A 21,577-nucleotide genomic window follows, 5' to 3' on the forward strand; every position below is an offset into this window, starting at 1 on the left:
AAACACCCGATAGCCACTAACACTCATGGTAGGAAAATTATCCGTTATTTGCAGTCTAGCAGTATATCGTATTTTTATAGAACTTCAAAAAGGAGGAGGTTCTCAATTCAATTGTATTCTTTACGAGTATTTATTTTGTTAACCGACTTCCAAAAAAGGAGGAGGTTCTCAATTCGACTGTATTTTTTTTTTTTTTTTTTTATGTATGTTACATCAGAACTTTTGCCTGTGTGAACCGATTTCGACAAATTTTGTTTTAATCGAAAGGTGGTGTGTGCCAATTGGTCCCATTTAAATTTATTTGAGATCTAACAACTACTTTTCGAGTTATATCTAATAATGTGTTTTTACTTGGCGCTTTTTTCGTCGACCTACGTTGTATTATACCGCATAACTTTCTACTGGATATACCGATTTTGATAATTCTTTTTTTGTTGGAAAGGGAATATCTCTAATTTGTTACCGTGATAAGGAAACTAGGATCTGATGATGGGATCCTAGAGGAATCGAGGGAAACTCTTGAAAATCCGTAATAACTTTTTACTGGGTGTACCGATTTTGATAATTTTTAATTTAATCGAAAGCTGATGTTTATCATGTGGTCACATATAAATTTTATCGAGATCTGATAACTACTTTTTGAGTAATCTTTAATAACGCGTAGTTGCTTGACTATTTTTTCGTCGATCTACGTTGTATTACTTGTCGATGTAATTGAAGTCGGTTTTTTTTTCGTTTGCGAGCAAACACAATTATGTATACATAATTTTATTTTATAATAATCTTGTCCTGGCAGTAAAGAACATAAATAAAAGAATTTTTCCATTTGATGTAGCGTTACTAAATTATGTTTATAAATTGTGTTCAGCATAACTTTGGGCAATTCATTTTTCACTTACTTCAAAAAACGGCGCAGATTCTCAATCCGATTGTATTTTTAGTGTGTGTGTGTGAACTGACTCCAATGTTTTTTTTTAATCGAAAGGTGTTCGTGTCATGAGATCTCATTAATAAATACTTTTAGAGTTATATGTAATAATACCTACGTTGTATACTACTACTACATAACTTTACACTATAATACCAATTTTCTGAACATTTGATCGAGATCTGGTGACTACTTTTTGAGTAATCTTCGATAACGCGTATTTACTTGACTATTTTGTCGTCTACTTACGTTGTAATACTTGTTGATGTAATCGAAGTCGGTTTTTTTTTCGTTTGCAAGCAAACAATTATTTATGCTCTAACGCTTCTCTTAATATGAGAATAGGTATTTGCCTTGATATCACACGTAGATTGACTTATTAATTCATGAAAGGATGTAAACGTTTGATATTTGTAATACAAATTATTTAGGATTAAAAGCTGACGAACATCAGAGAAGCCACAAGTCGCTTTGATACAAAGTCTTGGAAAGCCTCTCAAAATACTGTTAAAATGTACATGTATTTCTAAGTCAAGTAGCGGAGCGGATAAAAACGTGAATCATTAGTGACCGCGCGCGCGCTTCAGCCTGTAATATACCACTACTGGGCACAGGCCTCTTTTCCCATGTAGGAGAAGAATCAGAGCTAAATCCACCACGCTGCTCCAATGCGAGTTGGCGGATATATTATATAGGATAGGTGTAAATGATAACAACCGGGACCGACGGCTTAACGTGCTCTCCGAGGCACGATGGGGGGACCCACAAGGACTGCACAAATACCTAGACCACGGCAAACACTTGTATGATTTTCATGTGTAGGAATCGAACCCGCAACCGCCAGCGCAACAGGTACAATCCATGGCTGTAACCGGTTCGCGAACGCGGCGTTAAGTGATCATCATAAGTGATCACAAGCTATTTAATCTAGTTCTTCAATTATCTACTAACTACTTGTAAATTTGTTTATAATTCATCTTGTACTCTTAGGACCGTAGGTGAAAAAAAATATTACCTAGAAGCGTACGTGTCTCGAGAGAAATTCGAAGATATCTACATTGAAGCCAATCCGTCAACTTAATAGGATAAGAAATTTACTGGATTTTACAGGTAGATTGCAGTTACGTAAAAAAATATTTATCTGAAGTTTACATAAGAGGATTTTAAAGTATACCTTTGGGAAATTCTTAAAATACTCAAGCCATACACATGTCAACGGTATCTTCATTATAATGTGTGTTGGTAAAGTGTTCATCGTAACCGTGAAACACGTAACTCCGAAATGTTAATCAAGTTATCAAAAAACCAAACCATGGAATTCACCCGTTTCATTCATTAAAAATAAAACATGTTTGATAACAACGAGTATCTAACGATTAGTCGTAAAATATGCTTAAAAGACATAATACTGAAACTGTGTTGTATGTTTTTGCTACGTTTAAAAATTCATTTATTTCTATATAAAGTAACAAATTTTCAGAAGATAATATTTCCATTTATAGGGTACATCACAAAATGTTACCGTATTTCACAGTGGATTGTACAGAACTTAATCCGACTCGCACTTAGCTATTTTGATTAAATTATGTCCTATTACCTCTTCTATAAGTAAGTAGGTACAATCACAGTCATGTCATCTTATATAATAAATTCTCGTGTCACAATGTTAGTTAAAATACTCCTCCGAAACGGCTGGATCAATTGTTATGAAATTTTGTGTGCATACCGGGCAAGTCTGAGAATCGGCCAACATTTATTTTTTACACCCCTAAGTTGTAAGGGGAGGGGGATTATGGGGATTAACAACATATATGGCATTATTTTAAGATAAAAACTTACGTGAACAAACTTTCAAACTACTAATTTATTATATTATACGTTAATATGATTGGACAAAGATTTACAATCTGTTGTACGATCTAATGTTATGATAGACGGCGCCACGGTTCGCTTAAACCGAAAATAAAAATCATCATATCAAGAATTTCGCTCTAGCGGGTACATCGTTCCATAGCTTAATTGGCTAGAGCGCCGACACGGTCAGTCGGAGACGCGGGTTCGAATCCCGCTGGAGCAGTCAATTTTTGATATGATATTCAAAAATGTTTAATGTTATGATATTCTATTTCGCCTATAATAATAAAAAATCTAAACAGACAACTTAAACGCATGATCAAACACACACTTAGACACGTATTAATCCCTAGCAAATTAATTGGCAATTAAAATACAATGCCTGCTTAGATTAGTGATTTTTCCATTCTTTTACACTAAATTTGACGCCGCGTTGACGCAGCGGTCACAGCCATGGATTGTACCTGTTGCGCTGGCGGTTGCGAGTTCGATCCCCGCACATGACAAACATTTGTATTGGCCATACAGGTGTTTGCCGTGGTCTGGGTGTTTGTGCAGTCCTTGTGGGTCTCCCCACCGTGCCTCGGAGAGCACGTTAAGCCGTCGGTCCCGGTTGTTATCATGTACACCTGATAGCGATCGTTACTCATAGTAGGGAATATGTCCGCCAACCCGCATTGGAGCAGCGTGGTGGATTAAGCTCTGATCCTTCTCCTACATGGGGAAAGAGGCCTATGCCCAGTAGTAGGATATTAAAGGCTGAAGCGTATTCACACATAAATAATTATTATGACTACATGTAAAATAAAAATGTCACGGAACTCTAACTTATCTCATAAAAAAATACATTTTAAAATGCACGCATATTCAAACGCACACATACACATCTATTGTAATCAACACTAAAGTTACTCAAAATATAAATACACGCAGACACATAAGTATTACCAGTACAGGTAGAGACGACGACGACAAAACAAAGTAATATTCAATCATCAGCGGACTTGGCAAGGATTCAGAGATATAATTGCACGATATTATTTTGTGCAATTGCAACGGCAAGGTGTCGGGAATTATATCTCGAAACGTGCCTTACATTCGTAAGGGCGCTTTAAAACTACTCTTGAAGTTTCTCGCTCTATATTTCAGCAGTTCCGGCGTCCGGGTGACAGTCTGTAATGTCCTGTAATTATTTTCGTTAATGTTATTGTACGCTCTTTGTATTACGCTTTAAAACGATGTTGAATTGTTTTTGAAATTTATTTTTAATTTTTCGTATCATCCATTTAATAATAATATGTTATGGTTGTTTTTTTTTCTAAATATATTTAAAAATGCATAAAATGTGGACTGTATAAGAAATACTAGTATTAATAAAAATATTTGTAATCTTGTACTACTTTTCCATCTAACTAGGTATTATTACAAGCTGAATAATTGATAAAAAGGTCTTCGAATCGTAGTTTTATTTGATTTAAACGGCCTGTATGTCTGTCTATGTTCTATAATTTTGTATTTTATGTATGATTTTATTTACGTACACTTATTCATTTTTAGTTCGACTGACCTCTATACTATATAGTCTATTTAAAAAATTGTCATGAGAAGGAATAGAACTGCAGCTGCCAGTTAAATTACCAGATGCTAAGACCACTGCACCAAACATCGTCATATTGCTTCTCAACTCGATTCCGGTCTAATTCGATCTTCGGTCGAGGAGCAAAGGTTATCTCGATATATGCCTCGTACTCGTATGACATTAAATTTCACAGCACCGTATACTGTGAAATCGTAGTATTTCGCAGAATACTAAATTTAATTCCTTCGCTACTATTCTTGCTTTTTATTTCGAATGTATTTTATTGTTTATTGGTACTTTTTCAATTTACTTATAAAATAATAATAATAATATAATAATAATACTTTATTTCAGACTAGATTTTAAGTCTATATTGGGTTAGTACAACAGAACAACATTTAGAATAAAAAACAAAACATAATTAAATTAAAAAATCAATAAGTAAAAATAAAATTAAATAAAGTAAAAGTAAAATCAAAAATCAAAAATCAAATATTCAAAAAAATTAAAAAATTTAAAAAAAATTTAAAAAATTAAAAAAATTAAAAATGGTGTTCCTAATCCATCATTAAAGTCTATACAGTCCACTGCTGGACATAGGCCTCCACAAGTTTACGCCAAAAATAACGTGAACTCATGTATTTTGCCCATAGTCACCACGCTGGGCAGGCGGGTTGGTGACCGCGGGGCTGGCTTTGTCGCACCGAAGACGCTGCTGCCCGTCTTCGGCCTGTGTATTTCAAAGCGAGTAGTTGAATTGTTATCCCGCCACCGGTTGGCTTTTTAAGTGCAAGGTGTCTGGAACTGTGTTATCCCTTAGTCGCCTCTTACGACACCCACGGGAAGAGAGGGGGTAGCTATATTCTTTAGTACCGTAGCCACACAGTACATACCGTAGCCACCACAGTACATATATATCATTACATAGTATAAAACAAAGTCGCTTCCCGCCGTCTGTATGCATAGATCTTTAAAACTACGCAACGGATTTTGATGCGGTTTTCTTTAGTAAGTAGAGTGATTCCAGAGGAAGGTTTATATGTATAATACATGCATAATACAGCAGAGGAACTCTGATGGTTTTTGCAACCGTGCAAAGCCGGGGCAGGTCGCTAGTACATAGGTACATAAAATATTCATACCTCCATTCGGAAAACGAATAAAATTTCCCCAACTATACCATATAGACTATACATTGGGAGATATTTTAACAACGTATCGAAACCTGCAAAATTGAAAATGTTCGATCGTTTGCTCTATAAATGTTTTCATCGAACTGTTATTCTATCTATGGACTATTATATTTGGGAGAATATTATTCTTACTTTTGTTGAATTTATGAACTTTTACGAAAGAAACAAAGAATATTAAAGTTTTTCCTTTATGCGCGAACTTTGACTTTTTAACTTGAAATTAAATCTTTTGAAAAATGTTTATTATTCTTAAAATAAAATAAAACGAAACTTGAAAATGTGTATATTTTCTGGAAAAAGGAGTTGGATAAGTAATCTATATATCTATACAAATAAACAATATTGGAGTGTCTGTTTTAATATTAAAATAACCGCTTTTTACTAAATGCGTATGAATGTCTACATGGTACATATACCAAAATAACATTTTTTATATTTTTTCTGTCTATCTGTCTGTCTGTCTGTGTGTCTTTTTGTCCCGGCTAATCTCTGAAACGGCTTGACCGATTTTGACGGGAGTTTCACTAGCAGATAGCTAATGTAATAAGAAGTAACTTAGGCTACTTTAATTTTAGAAATTTATTTATTTTGTAAATCTGCTAACTCAAAAATATTTTTTATTAAATTCCACACGGACGAAGTCGCGTGCACAGCTAGTTAAAATATAATTTTAAAATCATATTCGTTATCCTACAGAGTTCCATCAAATACTGTGTACGTACATACCTGCTCTCCGACTGAAGTAAGACACTAATAATGGTACACAAAAGTAAATTATTCTCGAAGTTTCCGGAAATTCCAGCAGTAATACCATATTCAACAATACTACTTTTGTTGCATTCTGTTGTTCCAGTTTCTCGAAATTTTAGAATATCTTTTCTGTGTTTCATTTTATCAAAGTAGTTATCTTAACTAAAATTATATTTGAACTGAATACTCTTCTCATGGGTAGAAATAACTATTTTCTGTTTGACAACGTATTGTTGGTGCGCCACAGTATTGGCTGGTAGTGGCTGGCGAAATTTGATCCCTGCTAGGCATTTGCTAAAGTCTGTATGCCGGATAGTAGTTTTTGACACAGGAGTCAATCCTTGTAGGGGTGGTTTTTTTAACAACTAGTTTGGCAAACAAGCCTACGACTCACCTGATGGTAAGCGATTACCGTAGCTTACAGACTCCTGCAATACCGAGAAGTAAGCAAGCGCGTTGCCGACTCAGCCCCCATTCCCCAGGAGCTCTGGTTACTTTATTCACACAAACACAACTGATCAATGTTCAAGTCAGAGACAAGTGATCTTCTGTAGTCGGGCTCCTCCAGATTTTAAGCAGAAAATTTCACCTGCAACACCAGAAGCATCGCAAGCGCGTTGTCGACCCAATCCCCCAGGAGCTCTGGTCACCTTACTCACCAACAGGAACACAATACTGCTTGAAAACAGTATTATTTTGCTGTGATCTTCTGTGAGTTCGAGGTACTACCCCAGTCGGGCTGCTCCATATTTTGAGCAGGAAATTCCTGCTGTGCCCTACCTCAGTTAAGTTCCGTTGAGTGTGAGATGTTTCCTAAAGCTATATACATATATATCAAGTATTTATGATAATAAATGCATAGTGAATACCATGAGGAATACTAAGACTATAAAAAAATATAATATAAATACAGTATATTCGTCGTTTTGTCGTAACTCGTAATACATATTTTATATTCAATAGAAGATGAAGCGACCCATATATTTTTTATAGCTCACATTTTAAGACTGTGTATATTGGCGACATACGAGTACATCTAACTTCATATATATACTAATATTACAAAGCTGAAGAGTTTGTCTGTTTAAACGCGATAATCATAAAATGTACTGGTTCGAATGAAAAAAAGTGTCTGTACCTACTTACGTACGCACGTAAAAGTTATACTTCATTGGCTTGCTAACTTCACGTTGCTAACTTCTTCTTCGTTGACTAACTTCAGGGTGTCGGTTTTTTTTTCGTGACGGTGTGCGCGCGGATCGTAAAAATTTTTGTGGTTACGGCAGTAAAGAATATAGCCACCCCCTCTCTTCCCGTGAGTGTCGTAAGAGGCAACTAAGGAATAACACAGTTCCACTACCACTATAGAACTTAAAAAGCCGACCGATGACGGGATAACCATCCAACTACTGGCTCTGAAATACACTGCAGGCCGAAGATTAGCAGCGTCTTCGGTGTGACAAAGCCAGCTTTGCTGTTATCAACCCGCCTCGAACCCATTTGTGTTGCTCAGCGTGGTGACTATGAGCAACACACATGAGTTCAGGCCATTTTTGGTGCGAACTTGCGGAGTCCTATATCCAGCAGTTGACTGCGGTAGGCTAAAATGAGTGAGTGAATTTTTTCCTAATACGCCAAAAGAAGTATAACTTCAAAAATTGTTTTGGATTATTCATTTATCAAAATAGGCTATATATATAAATACGTTTTCTCCTCAAATTAACGCGGGCAAAACCGCGGGGTGGAGCTAGACATTCATATTCTTCTCGTGTTTTACCATGTCTCCGTCCACATGACTTTGTAACTCTCATAAACTTTTATTTTTCCAAATAAACCCTGTGCAAGTCCAAAGAATTCCCCTAGCTTCAATATTCCTCTATTCAATTTAATCCTCAACATGACCTTGAAACAAACATATTTTCTTTGAAATTCAAAATAATCTAAATGTTTATTTAAGACTTCTCACTTACAAAGCGCGAATCCAGTACAAAACTTAATGCAACAACTTCTTCAGAAATTAATCCTCACAGCTGTATTATACAACTATTTTAAGAATGCATTAAACATTAATGTCTTACACGTAGCGAGGTGTACTCCCAGAGCTGTTGTCTTTTTGTAGTCGAGTGTCGTGATTCTGTTACCTTTGTCTTTGCTCAGTAAGCGATGAGGACGTCTGACCTAGTTCGCTCTGGAAAAAGAGAATACGGACAATTCAGACGCAGAAACGGAAATATTTAGTGTTTAAGGAATTTTGAATTATCGCAGTCTAGGTATAGGTTGCCCAAAAGAAGTTGCGAAGTATGGACTGTCAATTAAAAATTTAAATAGTACATTTAATAATGAAAAAGATTTCCAAAACAAGGTTTTATTAAAACGCGCTAAATAGAATAAAATAAACATTCTTTTTTCAAACTTTTACTATCAACATAATTACGAAGTCATTGCACAATTAATATGGTATAAAAGCTTGAAGCGAGATTTAAGTAAGCATACTTGCTTAGTTATGAAATTTAAAAGATTAAAATCAATCTAGTTGTTTAACTAGGGAAGTTTATCGACAAAGGTAAATCTATCATAATATTATAAATCTGTCATATTGGATTTAGACTTACGTTACTGTATTTTTCGAGTTAGCCTCTGAAAACCTTTTCATTTGATACCCATATTATAAAAAACCTAATCCGCCATCTTTCCACTCTACCATTTAATCCCAATATTATAGGAGTGCATTAAAAATAACTAGTCCTCCATATTGGATATAAAGTGATGTCACTTCATGTTTCGTACTATTCTTAGTTAAGCCCTTTCATTTAATATTAATACTCTAGGAGTATATTAAAAATAACTACACCGCCATCTTGTGTGTGGACGCCATGCTAGATTTAGAATGACGTCACATTTCTTACATACTTTAATATATTGCAAGTTAAAAATAAAAGCTTTCAAAATGTAAAGCCAAACTTTTACTTAATTACAGGTAAGTTCAATGACCTGGCTTCTTATTAATTAATAAATTGTAATTCAAATTCAAAGTAATCTGATGAAAGAAGCTCGTAATGTAACGAGTGAGTTGATTGTAAATAAAATACGTAAAACATAACTAAGAACAGCGGTATTTATTTCAAATAAGGCAATGAAAACATGAAAAACTTAAGAGCTATAAAAAGGCCAAAAGAATCTCTTTTCGGAATCCAAAACCATTCAGTTACTTTTGAAATCTTCGTCATTGAAACTGTGTACTTAACTTTGTATTTTTAAATCCATAAATATGTTAAGAATGCAGATTCTGCCAAAAGAATAGACAATTTATTTCATCATATTAATTTCATCACACCCTACTACTTTATGACGTTAGTAAGTAGATGTCCATAAAATGCATTGTACATTTATACATACTCATTTTTCGTTTTACTGATTCCCATTTATAGAGCTGGCACGCTTTATTACTGTACTAGAGTACGCCCGTTTTGTAATATTTCTCAGACAAGATGACGTTTAGTTGCTGCTTCGCTTTTATTAGTCATAGTGAAATATTTAGTATTATTTTTTCAAAAAGTAGTCCTGATGTAAACATAATTGTGTTTGCTTGCAAACGAAAAAAAAAACCGACTTCAATTACATCGACAAGTAATACAACGTAGGTAGACGAAAAAATAGTCAAGTAAATACGCATTATCAAAGATTACTCCAAAAATTGTAATCAGATCTCGATGAAATTTAAATGTGACCACATGATAAACATCAGCTTTCGATTAAATTAAAAATTATCAAAATCGGTCCACCCAGTCAAAAGTTCTGATGTCAGATACATAAAAGAAAAAGAAAAAAAAAATACAGTCGCATTCAGAACCTCCTCCTTTTTTGGAAGTCGATTAATAAAATAAAATGGCATCAACAAATTATCTCCATTCGATTTCAATTTTATTTAACAAGCTAATGATTGTCAATCTACAGAAAATAAAATAAAGATCTTGCGTATACACTTCTTTGATTCTTGAAGCATTTTTGGTAAATTTAATTATAAAAGCTTTACAAAACCGATTACTTGTAAAAATAGATTACAAATTAACTACAATAATAAGGTAATGAACGAATGTCATATTCTAAATTTAAAATAATTTTAAGCATATATAAAAATCAAAATTAGCCAGTTTCAAAAGAATATCCGCTCCAATTCATACGAGTAGAGAAATAGCGTTTTAGACTGAATACCGTGCGGTAAAAGGCGATTTTTTTGTATTCCGTAACACTTCCATTTCGTTCCTTATTCAATGACGAAAATGTAGAAAATTCCCAGCGTCGAGAGTGCACCGTCGAAGCCTTTAGTGTATGTACGTAGTATATTTGCGATGTATCGGAAAATTATGCATTCGTATGGTAAATAGTTTTACATCCCGCCTTCGTTTTAAAGTGAATTTGTTTATTTGTTTCCATAGGCTTTCATACTTTTACCATTCAGTGCTGTAACATGTTGCCTCTGATTAAAGTGGCCTGCAAATAATGTGTTTTACATTTGTAAGTACAGAAAATTATTTTTTATTAATTACAAACCTTAATAATAAAACTGCAACAGATCTCATCTCCAAATTCCAATATTGAACATATGCTGTTTTCATATCGGTTTTCGGCAATCCTCATCCAGCCTTAACCGGCAATCTTACGTAGATTGTCGATTCAGCAGGCTGGAGGACGATCCACGCTGCGTTTGCCAAGACATTGTCTCCTTTCTAGGACACGTCTGTTCTAGAGGCCATCGGTCCTGCGACACAGGTGACTAATTTCGTCGACTATGGCGGTTACTTACGTTCTCTCGCGGATAGTCTCATTTCTGATTCTATCTTTGAGACAAACCCCAAGCATAGCCCGATTTATTGTGAGGGATAAATAGGGGGTATTTTTATACTTCCAATTTGGTAATTTGGTAAAACATATCCTATTAACAAAAACATGCAAAACGCTTCCGTAAGCGAAATGTTCTCAGTGAGATTAGTATTATGACACAAGAATAATCCAATGAAGCGGCGTCTTCAAATGTTTATCCCATCTTTCTCGTAAACTGCTCAAAGCCTCATACTTTATAGTCACAGAAGTATTAAGGTATTACGCGGTAAATGTCGAGATACATAATAATCTAAGGCCCTTCATAGCGGATAACTGATGTTTTTATTATGTGTTTTAATCATGAAGGTACCAGTTTTAAAATACAGATATATCTATGTACTTGCCATAACGCCAAACTGTTAATAGTGTTTTTGAAAAGCTATGATTAGTTAAATACTAGTAGTTGTACTTTTATATAACACACACGCCTATATTTTTTTTTATTATTATTAATATTGTAATATTAACACCCACAACGTTGGACCGACGATCTACGTAAGATTGCCGGTGTAGGCTGGATGAGGATTGCAGAAAACCGGGATGTCTGGCGCGAATTTGGGGAGGCCTAGTCCAGCAGTGGACTGCAATAGGCTGAGCTGAGCTGAGCTGAACACCCACAGGCTCTATATCATACACTATTGCATCTTACAGATGTAAAACAGGTCTGATGCTGATCGAATTTTTTTGTTACGATTTCTTACTGTAATTTTTGCGTAGTGTAAATGTACATTTGATTAAAGATATATGATTATTTGACGTAATATTACCAGCAGACGGAGCAGCTATGTGATGGATTAAGTTGCAAATGCATTGCAAGTAAATTTACACTGACAGGCCCTTTACTCACGGCCTTTTGTGATTTATAAGAAGGAAGTGAAAATAGAAAAGAAATTAGAAACTTATGGCATGCACTCCCGCGAATATAATAGTATAATGAAAATAAAAGCATTTTAGCATTTAATCCGCATAAATGATCAATACGTTATAATAATAAAACTTAACGTTTATAACTAGAAATGCAACAAAGAAGATCGTGGGAATTAGTATTGATTGCTGAGCACTTGGAGACGAGCCAGGGTTTAATATGCGTCGGCTGGTTAGACACTATTTGCTAGATTAGGTTCCGCTGTCGACAGATCTACGTTGATTAGTTTGATTTGTATGTGATGTGTATTATATTGCTCTCTCTCTGTATCCGCATTAATAACCGTCTGCTCCTCTTGACACATCATAGGCTTAATTGAGTTTCTATCAAATATTCATTGGCGATATTATGATCAGTCACGGGAAGTACGAATTTATTTTATCGTATGATTACCATTTAAAGTAAGTTTTCGATTTGATTAAACTTTTGATTGATTGCGATTTAATTGGAAGGAAATGTTTAACTTTGTAAAGATGTAAAGTTAAGGGATGAGGAATATAGAATGATAAGGAATGGAATTTAAATAAAACTATCACCGAAACTAGTATTATGTATTTAAAGATTCGCGTTCATAAAGAACTTTTAGCTGTTTCAAGAATTCTGACATTAATAATTGTACGATTTTATTTTTGTGTTACCCACATATTAGGAATTCTAAACATTTTTGAATATCATTCTAGAATCATCATCATTTTTGAATTTCAATCTAGCGGGTACATCGTTCCATAGCTTAATGGGCTAGAGCGCCGACACGGTCAGGCGGAGACGCGGGTTCGAACCCCGCTGGAGCGGTCAATTTTTGATATGATATTCAAAAATGTTTAGAATTAATAATTGTGTTTGCAGGCAAACTTCAATTATATCGACAAGTAATACAACGTAGGTAGATGAAAAAATAGTCAAGTAAACACGCATTATTTACTCCAAAATTTGTAATCAGATCTCGATGAAATTTAAACATGACCACATAATAAACATCGGCTTTCGATTAAATTAAAAATCATTAAAATCGATACACCCAGTAAAAAGTTATGCAGATTTTTTAGAGGGTCCCTCTATTTCTCTGGGATTCCTTCATCAGATCCTGGTTTCCTTATCATGATACCAAACTAGGGATTTCTCCTTTCCAACAAAAAAAATTATCAAAATCGGTTCATAAACGACGGAGTTATCCCTGAACACATATATATATGCAATCGAATTGAGTAACCTCCTCCCTTTTTTGAAGTCGGTTAAAAATGAGAAATGACAAGCTGGTTGTACATAAACCCAAGTCGAATAATTGTTTAGCATAACATTAAGAAGCTCCGTTGTACTACGGAGCTAATGGTTCATTAGAGATGTATTGTGTATTATCCCTTAACTTTCGTCTCGTATTTAATGTTCTTCGATAAATTTAACTGCGGTTATTCGTTTTGTGTTGACTTTCTCAACAACTCAGAGTAATGGACTGAGAGCATCGAGTGGGCAAAACACGTGAATTAACGTCAAAAATCGCGAGTACAAATCTAGGATAGATCTGGTAGATCCGTTAGATCTCCTTAGTTGTCAAGTGACTTTGTATTTAAGACTTGTCTTTGTGTTCAGCGATAATTGGAATCGTTGTGAGGACTTAAATGTTTTTAAATACCGAGAGATGTCCTCCATCCAGCAAAATTAAATACGTTAGAAAGATATAATCTAAAAATTCTTACTGAGGAGCATAGAAAAATTAAAGAAGAACAAAGTTCGTGGAGTCTGTTCAGCGTTTGAATATAATGATGAGGTGAAAAATGTCGTCTTTGTAAAGAAAATGTATTGTAAAAATAGTATAACAGTTCCATAATAGTTAAATTAATTAAATTCTAAAGATATTTTTTATTCAGTGAGAAAATAACAAGAAAGGTTTCAATATTTAGGTGTACTGATGTTCCTTAGATTTGCATATTCGGCATACATACAAAAAATATATATTCTTATTATTAACTCAGTTATTAACGAATTTGACTAGAGAATATTTTGACATTGATTTCCGAGAATATTTCATTCCAAGGGCGACACATAATCCAAGCGTCATTTGTATACTCAATCAAAATTCATTTCGTCATGAGATAATAGCTCATAATACAGCTTTAATATGAGAACAGGTGGTGGTAATGACTCGGTCCCGGTTCCATCCGTTGCTAATTAAGGAATAATGGGAACAATCACAAAGAGCAAGACTGCTAGTGCTTCTCTTGCTGTCCAATTTACAACAAAAAAGCGATTTTATTCATATTGACATCAGTTTAATACTTATAGTGTAAATAATCAGTTAATCAGTCAGCTAAATAATACTGCTTTCAAGCAGTGTAGTTTCTGTATAAAGATGAGTAAGGTGACCAGAACTTCTGGGGATAGGGGTTAGTGTCGACAACGCGCTTGCGACGCTTCTGGTATTGCAGGCGGTAATCGCTTACCATCAGATAAGCCGTACGCTTGTTTGCCGAACTAGTGGTATAAAAATAATAATAATTGAGCTTCTACTAAAAATATAGAAAAAAGAGTTAATGAAGTAGAGCTAAACAGGTAATAGTTAAGTTTAAGATTTTATAGAATATTAAGATTAAACTAGACCTAAGCATAAAAATTGCAACACTAAAATCGAAAACAGCTTAAATTAAGTATAAACAAGTGTTTCATTGGTGACGATAGTTGTTTAATTATAAAGCCGGAGATGTAGTTTTAGCTGACGCCAAAACATCGATATCTATCTGATCTAGACAAGTCTTATCCTAAAAAGTCAGTGTAACTTCCAACTAATAGAACTATAATGAATTTACGAAAAATATCATATGATAAGATTGTGTGGCTAGGGCACTAAAGAATTTAGCCAGCCCCTCTCTTCCCGTGGGTGTCGTAAGAGGCGACTAAGGGATAACAAGGTTCCACAACCACCTTGGAACTTAAGAAGCCGACCGATGGCGGGATAATCATCCAATTGCTGGCTTTGAAATACAACGGCCGAAGACGGGCAGCAGCGTCTTCGGTGCGACAAAGCCAGTACTGCAGTCACCAACCCGCCTGCCCGGCGTGGTGACTACGGGCAAAACACATGAGCTCACGTTATTTTTGGCGTAAACTTGTGGAGGCCTATGTCCAGCAGTAGACTCTATAGGCTGTAATGATTGATCATATGATAAGATTATCGATTGCATAAATTAGACCATAAAAAATTAGTCATAAACTGTTTCCCGCTCCCGCTCGTAAACTGGGACGTTAAATTTTAATCTGTGCTCAGAGCCGCTGCTCATCCTTCCCCAATTCTCCTCCGCCGATAATGGCTTTCCGATTCGTTAACCCACTTCACACTTTTAACAATCCACAATTCAAAATTTATATTGAATTATAACGAGACAATACACTTAATATCATAATGCTATTAGAATAATTATAATCTTATTAACTATTAATTTGCAGAAAAAACTGGTTTCAACAAAAAAAAAAAAACACATGATTAGTAACGATGACAACATCATCATTACCACGTCATTACCACGACTTCTCGTCTCATAAAGTGTGTATTAAATACTGTGTTCTTTTGTCCACAATCTGCTGCGTCAATTAGGCTTGTACGTTTTAAAAGACAATCGTTAAGTATGAATGTATTTGTGTTTTTGGTTTCTTAGAATACAATTTGTATTCCATTAATTGAATAGTTTTCATAATTCTTTAGTTTTAATTAATCTATTTATTAAGAAGCACCATCTGCAAGTATTCTTATATTTACATATATTTTGAAACGTATTTAAAGTATATTAACATATTATAAAGCATATGACACACGTGACAGATGAGTTCACACCATTTTTGGCGTGAACTTGTAGAGGCCTATATGACTGTATATGTATATGTATGTCTGTACTATGACTGTGATAGGCTGAAATGATGATTATAGCAGAAACTTACTTTTCACTCCTTTTTTACGTTTATAAAGATGTATGTTACTCTAGTCACGAATTTAACACGGAAAGCACCAAGTTAATTTTTATAACGACATAAATGATTATATTTATCGATACATTTCCACGCGAGCCGGGGAACATACAGTGTAATTTTAAACGCTTTCAAAGCAAAAAAACTAAAACATTTGCCAATCGCGTAATATTTTCAGAAAAAGCAAATTTCACGTGTAAGCAATTCCGTCACTGCAGGGACTTATGCATGTAAATGTCATTTTCGGAGCGGTCCTCGGTCGAGGGTGATGACGTCATTAGCGACGCCGGAAGCACATTTGCGCTGTCTAGCGCCTCGCCATGTTCATATTTGATAACACACTTCGCTCTTATCAGACTCTGACTGTGTCATATAGTAGTTTTGTAAATAATGACAATGAGCCGTCAGTTTACTTGTCCAATATATAAGGACGTTTATATTTCAGAAAATTTAATACTAATTCATGAGTTGAGTTATAGCCACATTCTTTAAATATACATTATATACCTATACACATTACATATGTACACACGAGCGTACATAAAACTTCCACGTAAATTAGGTTTCAAATTTATCTATGGCCTTAGCTGTCCGTAAGAAAAGTAGGTAACGATTTATTCTGGTCATTATTGTTCCCAATACAGTTGGTAATGAAGGTTATAACCTTTTTTGTTAAGATAGTTGGATGAATAAATAAAATCATAAAGAATTATAATGTAACGAAATTATGTTTTTATATTTTATATATGGATCTAAATGTGTCAAGAAATTGATGAAATTTTTGAGTGTGTTTGTATACTACATACATACATACATACATACATATAATCACGCCTCTTTCCCGTAGGGGTAGGCACTTCTTTCGCTTCGTCCACTTTCATTATTCCCTTCATACTTACTCTTCGGTTTAGGGTACTCTTGACCTGGCCTTTTTTCAAGACGTCCCTTATTTGGTCTCGGAACGTCCGCCTAGGTCTACCTTTTCCAACCCTTCCATCCACACTCGCCTTATACACTTTTTTCATCAATTGTTCTTCACTCAATCTCTCGACATGACCAAACCATCTGAGCATACCTTTCTCAATTTTTGTCACTACATCTTCTTTCAGACCACAACGATTCCTTATCTCAATATTTCTTATCCTGTCACTCAGTTTAACTTCTATCATACTTCCACTAATATTATAGAGTGCGACAGTTTGTAAGGATGGCTGATTGTGTATATGTTTGTTACTCATCTTTTAAAAACCACTGGACCGACTTTGATAAAACTAAGAACATAGATAACTGGAGCTCTTAAATCATACTTAGGCTAATTTTTATCTCAAAATTCGCAAGGGATCGGAAGTTACGTGGGTGAAACCGCGTGGTGCAACTAGTTTTATGTATACGTTATTGTATCTCCTTTTGTTCTAAACTCTTTGTACCCTACACGTGACGGGGTCACGGCTTGATGAATTTCGGCATAATATATGAAGTATCGTTACACTCACCTTAATTGTGGGTGCGAGGCGAACTGTGTTATTTAAAAGAGTGTAATATTTTTACGCTGTCAGTTTTTTTTAGTAATATATTTATTTTACAATTTTTTCTTTTTGTTTATGATGTGACATGTCATACAACGAATAACTGTTAACTTTTAATTATACAACGAAACGAAATGTGTTATTAAATAATTGTGTGTGCTTGCAAACGGAAAAAAAACCCAATTACATCGCAATCGACTTCAATAAATACGCATTATTGGATATAGCTCAAAATATACGTATAGTATTGTTTCGTAATGTTTCTTCCTTTGTCTGTAAATGTAGCCTGAATTTAGTTTTGAAATGCTAAGGTTGCTTTTTAATTTCTTTAAAAAAAATATTCTTGCTTTTAGTTTTGGCGAAAGCTGATTGTGTTAAACTTATTTGTGGACACGGTTTTGGTTAATGTATTATGTTTGTAAATTTAATTGTATGAGTTTATTTTTAACTGTTTGTGTTCCTTAACAATAAAAAAAATACTCATTAGACCTCGATCATATTAAACTGGACCATATAATAAGCTTTCATTTAAACAAGAATCATCAAAATTAGTACACGCAGTAAAAAAGTTATGATGTAGCACACACTAAAATAAAACCGTTTAAAAATAGTCGAATTGATAACCTCGTCTTTTTTAAAGTCGGTTAATAATTTATTGTTCGAATGCGCATATCGACGGGTTCGTTGGTTTTATACTTTTTAGTATCATAACATATACAGTGAGAACTTACAGATGTATCAGTACCTACAGGCACAACCTACGAAGTGCAGCTGTTAGTAGCAGGTTCAAGGAAATTTTTGTTCGTTAGTTTAATTAGAAAATCTGAAGTACATTCTACCCTCATATCGGGATAACATAAAATCAAATCAACATCATCATCATTTCAGCCTATTGCAGTCCACTGCTGGACATAGCCCTCCACAAGTTTGCGCCAAATATGGCGAGAACCATGTTCACCACGCTGGGCAGGCCGGTTGGTGACCGCAGCGCAGGGCTGGTTTTGTCGCACCGAAGACGCTGCTGCCATGCATTTCAAAGCCAGCAGTTGGATGGTTGGGCCGCCATCGGTCGGATTTTTAAGTTCCAAAGTGGTAGTGGAACTGTATTATCCCATAGTCACCTCTTACGATACCCACATATAATCAAAAATCATATTAAAATTTCTACATTCAGTGTAGTTTCAAAAGTACTATACTTGATTATGTACTATTTAATACCTTCCTAACGAATCCGTAAAACAAATTCAGTAATTATTTAAACTTATATTTTCTGACTCCTAAAGACATCGTTGTAAATGTAAATTAGTGTCTTGGAAGTAATTCGCAAGAGAGACTGTTTAGGAGGATAAAATTTTATTATAATTTCATATTCTAAATTCGAGGTATGATAGTATTCCAGTGCAGGCGGGTCTTGTATTTCTTAGAATTGGATTGTTTTCAGGCAGTATTACAAATTCAACGATATTACAACTTCTGTCCGTGAAGGTAATCAAATTTCGACCCAAGCTCTTGGTGCGTAAGATTCAATTAAACTACGAATCAAAATTCAACCGGTTCGAATATCTTAATACCGAAGTTGCTTGCCTTCGGTGAATTTATTATCAAAGAACGTTCAGAATATCCATTACAAATTTATAGGAGACTAAGCCGCAGACCGTTTCGCTCGGCCGTCGCGGGCTCTAACGCTTTAGACGCATTCCAAAGGCTGAGTCGATGATTTACGTCGTTTCCTTTACTTGATCGAATGATTAACTTAACGATTTCTCGAGGACTGAAGCGATGTTGGACAATTTATTACAATCTATATTATATATATGTTTGTTCATATGTATCTTAAAATAGGTTGGTTTAAAAATTTACATCCACGGGCTCAAAATTCCCATGCCTTTTGTTAAACGCATTATAATTATATTAATACCACAGGCGATTTGTAATACAAACTACAGATAGTAAAAGTAGGAACCTGCCGATTGCGTCATCGCCGTCGTCAGTGTCGTAGACACAGGTGTTAGTGTGTCTTGTCAACGCTACTATCGCATGAGGCACACTGTCGTGGATTTGTAGCCTCTCGGTCTTTGTCTGGACGATGATGACCTCGCCGTAGGTTAATGAAGGATGAAGATTAATTCGTAAAATAAGAAAATCATTGTAGAATTAACTACACGTGAGTTCGTTTTTCACCATTAAAAGCTATTTATCCTAAAGAAAAAAATGAATATTTTTTTTTTTTGTATTTTTAAAAGATCAATTTTTTTTTAACACTAACTGATAGATCACTTGTCAAAACTTAACCGAACAGGTTTACCTGTCTAAAAATCAACATTTGTCTGCATCCAGAATAAACAATTACAGAGAATAATGTCTAGTAGTATCTCCTCATAAAAAGAAGAAACATGGCGTAAATAAGTTTTTAGATAGCAAATATAAGCATCTAGCATTTTGTGCTGAAACACGCTGACGCTGGGTCTAATAAAATTACTCCGACAGAGCACGAGACAAATTTAAAACTCAAGTTTAACATTTGAAAAATACATTTTACTCTGCTACTATTCTTAAATTACTTACTGCGTTGGCTCCCTCGTCCTGTTATATATTCAATATATAGAATGAAAGACTTTAAAAATAAACAATTTAAAAAACATCTTTCTTTTACCAAATTGTAATCCAAAAAAAAACAGTTAAAACGTTCAACGGAATAGCACAAAAGATTGTATAGAATCTAAAATTAAATTCGTTCTTCAGACCGAATCCATTCGCGAGTTCTTCAAGTCCATAAATAGTCAAGATAATGTCTTTCACATTATGAATTCTCATTTTTCACGCAGCATTAAAAATGCCAGAAGTGCAACTTGGAGCGGTTCAAAGGGAATATTCAGAGGCCTTGCTCGGCGTTACGCTGATTGCAAACGAATGAAGCTGCATTACGTATTTAAAACGAAGCAAGTGCTTAACTAGTCTTGAAGCAAAGGAGTGATGTAAGTTGAGATCTTGAGCAACTAAGTATTTAGTTTCGTACCCTTTATTTATTACGTACAGCTCACAATTGCCGTCTTAACAGTATTTTATATTACTAGCACTAAATACATTTTATTTATCTTTAGCTAATTTCACTTTACTCAACTTGACTTCACGTAGCCGGAAACTGAATGACATTCTGGAAGTTTCTTGAGAGCGTAACCTTTATCTTGACCCCATTATTTTATCGCAAAGGTGTTTTTCAGATCAATGTGGAATTAGTAAATCGATGTCCTCTTTGAAAAACTATTAGTGACTTAAGTTAGTCTATAGTGTAAAATGAGAAAATTACTAATTTATGACGCCGCGTTGGCGCAACGGTTACAGCCATGGATTGTACCTGTTGCGCTGGCGGTTGCGGGTTCGATCCCCGAACATGACATACATTTGTATTGGCCATACAGGTGTTTGCCGTGGTCTGGGTGTTTTGTTGTTGTCCTTGTGGGTCTTCCCACCGTGCCTCGGAGAGCACGTTAAGCCGTCAGTCCCGGTTGTTACCATGTACACCTGATAGCGATCGTTACTCATAGTAGGGAATATATCCGCCAACACGGGGAAAGAGACCTATGCCCAGTAGTGGGATATTACAGGCTGAAACGTACTAATTTATTTAATACAGATATCCTTTTATACGTAAAAATGGTTAAATTGTATACCAAAAAGACATTAGTATCAATAGAGATGTTTTTAATTCATACCTTGTAAATACTCTATGAAACATTATATTATACCAAGAATGGCTGATTTGGTATAAACTATGCCATTGTAATTATTACAAATCGTCTTTTTTTCTTATTACCGTCATCTATGGGGTAGTTAAGACAAACAATAAGAAAGCACTTTTAGAAATTAAAAAGTTTTACAACTCAAAAAATTTTTTCATCTTGAAGTTTGGCTCATGTTTGCTAGATGGCGCTTTTTGTGATTTTTTTGTGTTGTTTTGCAGTTGTTTATTTTCATATTGTGTAGTTT

General features: G+C 34.7%; 1 long non-coding RNA gene across 1 annotated transcript; it reads right to left on the reverse strand.

Moving 5' to 3' along the window:
• Window positions 1-6,668: 6,668 nt before the first annotated feature.
• On the reverse strand, window positions 6,669-6,927 carry LOC123654852. The gene is made up of 2 exons (XR_006743281.1): window positions 6,894-6,927; window positions 6,669-6,732 (listed from the first exon to the last, which is right to left on the reverse strand). It is a non-coding gene; the product is annotated as an uncharacterized LOC123654852 (long non-coding RNA).
• Between the last annotated feature and the right edge of the window lie 14,650 nt (window positions 6,928-21,577).

The sequence above is a fragment of the Melitaea cinxia genome, chromosome 7, assembly GCF_905220565.1.
Source record: "Melitaea cinxia chromosome 7, ilMelCinx1.1, whole genome shotgun sequence".
NCBI lineage: Eukaryota > Metazoa > Arthropoda > Insecta > Lepidoptera > Nymphalidae > Melitaea > Melitaea cinxia.